The 10,702-nt window shown below is 34.1% G+C and overlaps 1 long non-coding RNA gene across 2 annotated transcripts; it reads left to right on the forward strand.

Moving 5' to 3' along the window:
• The first annotated feature begins 2,294 nt into the window (after positions 1 to 2,294).
• On the forward strand, positions 2,295 to 6,668 carry LOC119731986. Of its 2 annotated transcripts, none has more exons than XR_005271502.1 (6): positions 2,295 to 2,580; positions 3,795 to 3,824; positions 5,308 to 5,416; positions 5,715 to 5,883; positions 6,104 to 6,164; positions 6,564 to 6,668. It is a non-coding gene; the product is annotated as an uncharacterized LOC119731986 (long non-coding RNA). The 2 variants fall into 2 exon arrangements; XR_005271503.1 differs by lacking the exon at positions 6,564 to 6,668 and adding an exon at positions 6,509 to 6,536.
• The last annotated feature ends 4,034 nt before the right edge of the window (positions 6,669 to 10,702 follow it).

The following is a 10,702-nucleotide window of genomic DNA, read 5'->3' on the forward strand; positions in this document are numbered from 1 at the left end:
CAAAGAACATTACATCATTTGATTGGACACTGAAAAATGAATATGCATTTTTATTGGAATGTATGCATGTAATACAATATAGCTTTTGTGATAATACCAAATGAATATTCATAATCATGACTGATCCTTTCAAAGGGATAAGTAACTTTCTTTTGCTTTTTTGGAAGTCGATTTCATGTAGTCAGTCATTTTTAAGCTGTACATATTCATGCACAGATGTTTTTTTGTAAAAGAAGTATTCGTAAAAACAAATTGTATGAGGAAAATGCCTGAAATGCTGTTTCCAATCATGCAATTTTAGCCGTAAATAATATAAATAGTTAATAGCAGTATGCTGTCCAGTTATTTATTTATTTGTTTTATTTAAGATTGCTTTTGGCCATACGAAATGGTGGGTAGTGTTTATGTTGTGTGTTTTTTTGTCTGGCTCTGTTGGTGTTTTACAGAAAACTTGAAGATAAACATGGTCATGTGTGTAGGAGGTTATCTGGAAAAAATGTCAAAAGACAAAACTAATGACCTTTGGTTCCAATTTTTCCTGATTTGGTTAAAAAAAAGAGGGACGGAAACTTCATCTCTTCTCGACATTTCTCATAATAAATGTTCAACTTTTTTGTACATGTAAGATTCGTTTTTCAGTATATTGCAGGATGTCATATTGCAGGTTATGTATATGTAGTGCCCCTAAAGAATTCCCGTGTTATTTATGTACCAGACATGGCTTAGTAGAAAATGTGTTGTTTTATTTTTTTGGAACAAGTCAAGTGGATAGAAAAGAAATTGGATTTAAAGCAAACAATTATGTGGAAGATCACTGACAAAATTTTGTGTGAAATTAACAGACAAAACTTGTCAATTAATTTTTTTCCTAGACCCTATATAACCCTCTTAAAAGTTGGATTGGTCATACGATTTAATTTTTTTTCTTCTCCTGAATGACAATCAGAGATTTATACTTCACTAATCTGTTTCCACAATGTGCCTCGTATGCATAATTTGCTGTTGAAATTGTAGGTAATGGATTTTACTTGTAAATATGTATACATAATACATTATAAAAAAAATACACCTGTTTATCACTGTATCATAATTGGTCTGATGTGCATGCATTCAGTGCGTGGAAAACAAATACAAATTTAAGGTCATTATTACTTTTGTTTTTAATTGTCGGTAAATACATTTTTTTAAGGAGCCACCAAACCCAGCTTCTCAAGATTGGCCCCTGAAGTGGCCTGCTGAACGCGATGTAGTTGGTCTTTTAATTGTTTGGCTGAAATCGGAAGTTTAAAATATGAGACTTTTGTGTGGGAAAGTTGAGTTGAGTCCCTGCAGGTGTCAGTGTTTTGTTGTACATTTGGAAATGCAGCTGTGTAGCCCTCCTCAGATAAAAGTTCAAATGAAAGTTCTCTTATCTTTGAAGATTCATTTCGTCCCCTACCTTGCGTAAAAGTTGTTTACCGATAAGGATTTCGCAGTATTAAAGTTGTGCTTGTAAGTGACCGGGCTGAAAGCATGAATACTTATACCAATATTACTTCAGTCAGATACAACTTAATTTCAGGATTGCTTATACCTTTGGTCTTACGTGAAATTTTGTAGCACTATGATCTTAAATAAAACACTTTTTTAACTTTAAAGTTCCTCATGTCTAAGTCAAAGAATAATTTATTTAATTATTTTGTTGTTTTGTAAATGACTGTTGTAAAGCTTCGTCGACCTAGACTTCCACTGTGTTTAAATATTCTGTAGATAGCAACGTTATGTCATGAAGTATGCAAAGTAATAAGCTATAAGAATATGCAAATTACATATTTTACATATTTATAAGGTGCTCATGAATGATGTATTTGCTGAATGTTTTATCTTGCCTGTCAGTTTATTACCTCATTGGCGAGAATCGAAGTGTAAAATAAAATGAATATTGATGAGGACTCATCAGTATTAACGTATATCTGTCAGTAATATGGTGTATTTGTTTTAATTAAAAATTTAGTAAAATTTCACATCCAAAATAGGAGGGTGGCAGGCCCCAAATGCATAATGTTTCAGATGCGAATTATGGGAAATTCAATTTTAAAAATTTAGATTAATTCTTCGAAAATATTACTTGTTCCGGATCATAAACAGATAAAAAAAGTTCGCTATACATGTAGTCTGTCCCTGCGAACTAATTGTGGAATTATATTAGCCATCGAAATATTCCCCTCCCAAATCCGGTCCACGTAGTGCGAAAATCTTAAATGGAACAACCCACAAACTGCGGCGGCGCACACGTGCTTTGGCCTCCTTTTCAATTTTGGCGCACATGCGTCCTCTCCTGCTCGGCTTCATTGAGCTTGGTTCGCAGGATTGCTGAATCAATTTTCAGCCGTAAATTTCTCTTTTTAAATTATGCATCATCACAAGCAGACCATTTCATGTTGTTTTAGAGCACTTCTAGAAGTGTTTTGGCTATCAATTTGTGATCTTCGTAGTCTCTGAGGGGATGTTTTGGGCAGGAAAAATTCGGACTGGGCACAAAGTTTGGCGTTGCATGCTCAGTGACATGGCGGCCATAATGGAACCGTTTGGATGTTCAAGGTGCGTTGTTTTGACTTTCTGAACCAGTAATATTGAGCCTCTACTTCAAAAGCAGAAATTGTAGTTTTATAAACAAGTTGGCAAATGCAGGGGTGGGGGGGGGGGGGGGGGGATGGGTTAACCGTTGTGCGTGTTTTGGGGGAATGGGTGGGGGATATAGGAAGACACTGAGGTAACCTGCATGGCTGGGGTCGCAATTTTCTATTTCCTCCATTGTTTTAATACCAAGATATGTATAATGAGTGTTGTTATTGGAGCTTTCTGAAACATGCTTTATGAAACTACGCCCTCGTGCATTGGAAAGTTGGGCCTACTTTAATATCCTTAAAAACTAATTTATTTTGAACCTGTACATATTTTATATCCCACACTACACATCAATGTTATCTTTTGTTACCCTTTAGTTTTGATTGAATACCGTAGCGTAGGCCTATTCCTGAATGATTCAGCCGAGCAAATTAAAGGACAGCACATTTTGTGTAAGTTTGTGGGAAGAAAACAGCAGAGGGATCGGGTGGGCCTACCTTGTTAACTGCAGTAATACAATTTTTGCAGATTTGCTTGAATAGACTTACTTTACTCTTATTTATTTTTAATTTTATTGTATTTTAGGCCTATTTATTTATTCACTTTTTTTGTCTTGTATGTCAGTGTAATATGGCATGATTCCGTGGTTCATGATTGTGGTGGGTAAATGTTTGCTTTGGAATTGTCCTCTCAATCAGTTTATTTATATGTTGTAGTAATATAATTAGGGTAAATATTCTTCCAGTTTTTATTTACATGCATTTCATTTATGGGTATTTTCATTACATTTTGTTTTCAGTTGTACTGGTTTCTTCATTTTAGGTATATTTATGCTTTATTTTGAATGTTAATTCCTGTACATGTACTTATCAATGTATTTTTTTTTCTCGTGGATATAGGCTTACTAGTTTTTTTTTTTGGGGGGGGGTGGTCATAATTTTGTATTACATTTGTTATCTGTGCTTTATTTTTTTCTGATTACTAGTTTTAACATCTAATTTCTATTGACTGGTATTATATTTATTGCAATTATATTTATTTTGTAAATCTCGGTGGGCATCAGTAAACACAGTTTAAATAACAGCAGATTTTACCCAGGATAAACAACAATAAATAAAATAAGGTAAAATAAAATGAAATGCTTTTTGACAATGTTCAATAATTCTTTTTGAAAATGTTCCTTTCAGGTGATGTTCTCCATTCAAGATGACATTCAGGTCAGTTTCAATTTATTTATACAACTTATTAATACACATGCACTAACAAAATAACTTTCTTTATATGTGCATTTTTATCCCACACCGCAATTTTATCTAAAGCTTTATTATTTAGTTTTACCATATCCCTAAAGTTCAGGACTCCCAAATTTGAGACCCTAGTTTTTTTATTGAAAATTTGCATGCAAACTTTTTTATGGGGATTAAGAAAGAGAGATTCGATAGGCCTACTTGGGTAACTTGCAGTGTTGTAGAAACATCTTTGGCAGATTTGTTTGAAGAGACTTTAGTATTTGTTTATATCGTTGTATTTAATTGTGTTATTTAAAGGCCTATTTGTTTATTATTTTATCCATCTTATGTCTTCCTTATATTATGTATGCAATGTGGTGTGATATCTAGTCCAGGGTTCAGGATTGTGGTCGGTATACATTGTAATTATGTTTGAAAGAGTATTGTCCTCTCACTTAGTTAATTTATAAGTTCGTGGCAGTCTACAGGTATTTGTTTTTCTAGTTCTAATTTCATTTATGTATATTTTCATTATTGTTTTTTTTTATTTATTGGTTAATCCACAGGTTTTCATGTTGCATTTTAAATGTTAAATCATGCACCTTATAAATGTAGGCCTTTGTATTGTTTTATAGAAGAATTTGTTTGTAGTTTTGTTTATTTTGTCATTCCTGTGCTTTGTCAATGTAGGCCTATGTATTGTTTTATACAAGCATTTGTTTTGTAGTTTTGTTTATTTTGTCATTATTCATGTACTTTGTCAATGTAGGCCTACTTGTTGTTGTATACAAGAATTTGTAATTTTGTTTATTTTGCCATTCCTGTACTTTGTTAATATAGGCCTAGGTATTGTTTTAAATAAGCATTAGTTTTGTTTGTTTTGTTTATTTTATCCTTAATTCTGTACTTTGTCAGTGTAGGCCTATCTATTGCTTTATTTATACAAGCATTTGTTTTGTAGTTTTGTTTATTTTGTCATTATTCATGTACTTTTTTAATGTAGGCCTAGGTATTGTTCTATACAAGCATTTGTTTTGTATTTTTGTTTATTATGTCATTTCTGTACCTTATCAATGTAGGCCTAAGTATTGTTTTATACAAGCATTCGTTTTGTAGTCTTATTTATTTTGTCATTATTCCTGTTCTTTATCAATGTAGGCCTATGTACATTTGTATTGTTAAATGTTTTATGTGTGTGTTTTTCTGTAGTTTGTTTATTTTTTCATGCCATTGTGTTTATCTTGCAAACTATGGATTAGACTTTTATGTGCAATAAGCTGACAGGTGTAGTTGATAGTAGATGGGAATATTCCATTCATTTTTTGTCCCTGTCTCAACTTCTTGTGTAATAATTATATACAGATTTTGTATTGTTTTTTTTTGTGGGAATTAATGTTGAGATGGAAGTTTGAACTTTAATTTCATTGCCTATTTTCTCTCCCCCCCCCCCATTTGGCATCTGCTATGGCAGGAACTCCAGATGAAGCAGCCATAGCTGAGGGGCAGAGCTGATGTCTGAGCCAATCAAGCTGATGCTCCTTGATTTGTTGGTAGAAGTGGCTTTCCCTCATGTCTAAAAGGTAGAGGTTTTTGTTTGCTGATAGCAGGGATACGCTTTGTAGAGTGAAGCGATTGTCTCTATGAGAACCCAAGGTGTTAACTTGACATTTCAGTCAATATGTCCTGTCTGTCATCAGGCAAATGCCTTAATTATAGTGATACGTAACTAGTGCATGGCAAAAGGAATTCAGTGTGAAATTTTCGTATAAATTTGAAAACTTTAAATTCTCAAAGTTCCATTACATAACAGATCTCATGAGTGCTTGTAGGTCTCATGAATTAATGTCAATTTTATTTTATATTTATCATTTTCCAAAGCATCTTTGCCTTCATTTTGGCCCTGATTCTAAACTTCTGTTCATGCTGATGAAGTCTGGCAGGAGCAAACAATGACTGGACTACACTCACTATGCAGTGCAGGACTGATCTACCGTAGTCACAGGAGGGCGCTGTTGGATACATGCAGTCTCCGTATTACATGTATGAGGTAGCTTATTTATTCACATTGATCTCAGCCAATGATTTACAACAATTATGGCATGCAGCAAATAAAATCAATCATTTTATGATTTCTACACGTTTGATTTTTAAAGAAATAGCACATAATGTATTGAATTACCTGCACTGTGATGTGCATTATTTTGAGAATAGATAAGCTTGAATATAACTTCTGTATTTGCTCTTTTTTTTGCACACTCTTTCCAAAGAAATGACTGGAAGTAGATGCCAACCCCTTGAGAAGAGGAATACAAGGTTGCATCGGAACAGGTAAGCTAAAAACTTTTTAAATTTAAACTTCAAGTCACAATTTCAGTATAAATTATGGGTGCATTAATTGATGCTAGTATTTTTGTATTGTTGTTTTATGTGAACATAACTCAAATTTTAAGATATTTAGTTTCATTTTATAAATTAATGATTTTTGTTATTACATTTTAAAAATTATGTTTCATCTTCCAAACTGTACATACACCTTTTATGGACAATAAGTTAACTGGCATAGTAGAGGGGAATATTCAATCCAATTCATTCCATTCAGTTCAACATGGTTTATTGGTTAATAGATTTTGTTTATGGGTATTAATGTTGAGATGGAAATTTGAATTAAGTAGTTTCACTGCAAATTTTCACCCCCCCCCCTCGCATCTTCCATGGGAGGGACTCCAGATCAAGTAGCAGATGAGGTCGGCAGCTGGGAGGCAGAGCTGATGCCTGAGCCAACGAAGCGGATGCTCCTTGACTTGCAGGAGAAGTGGCTTTCCCCTTGTCTAAAGGTACAGGTTTTGGTTGATGATTCTAGAAGACACTTTGTTGGTTCACCGCGCAAAGTGAGACGCTCCTAAAATAAAAGTGGTTCTCAGAGCCAGATGTTTTAATCTGAGATTTAGTCAGTATGCTATACAAGTCTGGTTAATAACTATAACTTTTCTTGAAACCACTGCTCTTTTTGATACAATTTTAATTGTATTTAAATAGCTTGTTTTTGTTACATGTACATGTATAAAAATTAATTAACCCTAACTCCCTAGGGGATGTGCAAAAACATACTGAAATTGGAGGATTCAGGACTGTTAGGGTTAAAGTAGCTTCACATGGTGTGTTTGTACTCCAAACTATGCAAGCTTCAAAATGTATACAAAATCTTACAATATTACCCCCCCCCCCCAAAAAAAAAAAAAAAATTCAATGACGTAGATTACCTGAACATTTTGTATGTTATTTTTCAATTTCATTGTTTTTATTTTCAGGTTCTCATGCGGCTAACTTGGACTGAAAGATGCTGCTATTGATGTGGAAGTTCCCTGGCAATGCATCAGTTTGCATCAACATCCTCTATCTGAGAAATAACCCTTCCTGGGTTGCCTTGAGCTTACTTATTTATTTAGTTTTAATTTTCAGAACTTAAAATTTTCAAAAAGGAGTGATTAGCTTCTCATATCAGTCTGCATTAGTGTTTAACAATGGCATGAACCTTAATTTTATTTTAATAAACAATTATGGTGGATAAAATGTTAGGATAATAAAAAAATATACAAGTCTTAATGGAATGATGGTTGATTTGGGCCTACATATTTGCATAACTGTTGGTTTTGTGTTATACTCGTTGAATAAAACCTTTGGATAAAATGTGTGTAAAACTTTATTGAAACCTGTTTTTAGTGGTAAATATAAATAAAGGAAAATAACACATTGAATGGGAACTGATGGTGATATGTTAAGTACACAGTGATAGAGTTTCTGGTTGGTCTATAAAGTTCAAAACATGCTTGATATTTTTCTTGGCTTTTTGTGTCTGTCGAGTGTTATTAAAAACATGACCCAAGTAATACGCACATAGTCGAATGCATTGCGCACAACTTAGACAACCCAATCAACGCCATGGAATGAAACGAAAGCCCATTTACAGTGTAAGAGTCGCATCGAACAACGTAAGTGGGTCATCAAAATTTTTCTTTGTTCACTTTTAAAGAATATAAAGACTTCCTTACTTATAAATTCAGAAAAATTCATAATTATTTGGCCCTCCGAATTTTATAAACACAAAATTTTAGATTATGAAAAAATACTACTTTTATGGTTGGATTAATTAATGCATAATCCACAGTAAAACAAAAACCCTCGCCATATGCAAATTCTCAACACTTTTTAGATCACTCAAAATGAGGTCAAATTTATGTATTTGAATACCTATAATCGCACCAGTTACTACTTCCCACGCTGTAATTTTTGTAAAGTCAATTTTACTGAACATTTATTTCCTGTAGATAAATAAAATTCTGGGAAGACTAAACCATGTTAATGAAGACAGTTTTCAGAAATGTACTTAAATTTATGGAAAATTGGAAATATGCCCTTGCCAATTTGTTTTCATTAAAACAAATGTTTAAATTAGCTATGATATGATTTAGCATTAAGCCATACATATTGAACTCAACTTTACGATTGAATATAGAGGCCAGTATTCATACATTATGGCAAATAACCTTTATAATCGGTATTAATTTTTTGGTGTTGGTACTAGAACCTGCATGAAATAAGGTGATGTGTATTAAAAATGTGTGTTTCTGAAGTAGATAAAATGTCATTGGATTTAAAGATTAGTCACTGGTATGATATGGTACTCAAAAGAAGACGGATTTTAACTTGCAAAAACCCTTAAATTTTTATATTAAACAAAATGAGATGTTGCTAGTTTTCAATCCGTTTATAGTCTGCCAATGAGAGCTAATTTTGTACATAGGACATTTATTACAAATCTGCAAGCAACTTAACACTAAATTATTGAGCAGTAACAAATTTCATTGTAATTAATTTTAAAGGAGTGTTTAAAGGACATATTGTGAATTTGGTACTGTATTTTATAACGTATTGGTTCTTGTTAAATATTGCATAAAAGTCGCTTTTATTGCGTACCTACCAAAAACATGTTACGCATTGTAATTAGAATGTTAAAAATATTTAATGCAAGTCATTTAATGTACAGAGAAAATAAAACCAATGTCTAAATTTGGTTATGAACCAGCATTTTGAGCCTATACGTGAAGTTTCCTTTTGACTATTCATTTTTTCCTGTTTTATTATGCAAATGAGGGCAAAGGTTGTATTTAAAAAAATTTTATTTTTTTTTTTAATATTGCGCAATCTAACCTTTAAATATAACGTCCGAGAACAAATTTTCGAAGAGGCATATGGCCTGGTGGTCTAGCTCGCTGACCGCCAGGCCGGGGTCCCCGGATCAAATCCCAGCCGGGGACCCGGGAGGAGAATTTTTCCTCACAGCAGAGAGAAATTTTAAAAAATAAATAAAATAGTAGCATGGGGCAGGGTTGAACCGCGTACCTTCTGCATGCCAGCTCTCTTTTTTCCCGCTCTGCCATGGCACTTTCTTGAAAAAATCTCCGGTTTTCGTAATTAAAACCCTTAGGTTGTTGGACTTAGACAATTTTTCAGCTCTGGCCAGAATTTCAGAAATCAAGGGGTACCCCTTGAATTTTTTTCAGATCTGAGGGTCTGAGGCTGGGAGGTTGAGGAGTTGGGAGCTGAAGGGGTTTGGAGCTGGAGGGTAGGCTTCGGGATTCTGGGTGGGCAGGTTGATGGTTGAGAGGGAACTGGACTACTATTTAGAGGGTAGGGAAGCTGATAGGATTTTTGGACTGATGGGGCAAGTTGATAGACTGGGACTTTATACTTTTTGAGCTTGTTGGACTTAACTTTAATGGGGTGGACTTGGGTTTTTTTGGACTTGCTTTTTTTGGTTGCTATAGACTTAAGTAGAGGGGTTGGATCTTGCATCTGCATTTGGTTGAAGTCCTAATGTTAGTAGGCAGTGCTTGGAGTACAGTTCCAAGTGCGAAGACCAATAAGTCAGCTGGTAGTTGAAGAGGCTTTCCTTTTTGGAGACTAGCTCTCTGATTGATGCCTGTTGAGCGCTGATGAACTTCGCTTCGATGTTTCTCTGTCAGATAGATACATCTAGCAGTGAGACTCTGTAGTACGAATTCTGCTGGGCTAAGGGCTTGCTGGCTTTCGGTGGAACACATGATGGATGTGGACTCTTAGCATAAGGGTCTTGCTGCAACCTGGTTGAAGTGCCTTCCTCACTTGACCGTGCAGTGTGCTGTTGAAGTAGGTTTTCATGCTTCAATGATTTCTTCCTGAATATATCGCCCTCTCTTGTCCAAGGTATTTAGAGGTCATGTGATAGTCTGGTGCCGGTGCAAATTGGATGATTTTTCAGTAGGAATTAATGACTTCATGGTGAGTGTTGCAAATTTGTTTCTCTGTCTTTGGAACAATTTTAGGATATAATTTTGCAAGAGCCAATACGAAATTTTACACACCAAGAAGATGTAAGTGATATTTTTGAATTTTGTTCTTTTTTTTCAGTATGGAACTATGGATGAGGGTTTGAATTTCAAAACTAAGTATTTTTTTTTTTAAATGCTCGTCGGCAAGATTTTCATGGTATTTTTTTCGGAATTCTAAATTTTGAAAATGCACTTCTTAAACATGAACCTTTGCCTAACAGATGTTCGTGTTTTGTTGTTTTACAAAGTACTGGTAAACGATTATTGTGGAGGAACATTATGAACACTGATGTAAGAGACGAGAATCAAAAAAACATATTTTTGAGACCGGCAACTTTTGGATTTGGGTAAAAAGACAGCTGTTCATACGTACATCAAACTTTGAAAATTTTCAGTTCAAGATAATTCATAGTACAATTGACAAATCAAACACGGTTTTTGGTTCGAAATGAGCAAAAATAAAAGGGCTAAAACCTTGAGTTGCACATTGCTTTCAAT

This window comes from Patiria miniata, unplaced genomic scaffold (genome assembly GCF_015706575.1).
Source record: "Patiria miniata isolate m_02_andy unplaced genomic scaffold, ASM1570657v1 HiC_scaffold_24, whole genome shotgun sequence".
Classification (NCBI taxonomy): domain Eukaryota; kingdom Metazoa; phylum Echinodermata; class Asteroidea; order Valvatida; family Asterinidae; genus Patiria; species Patiria miniata.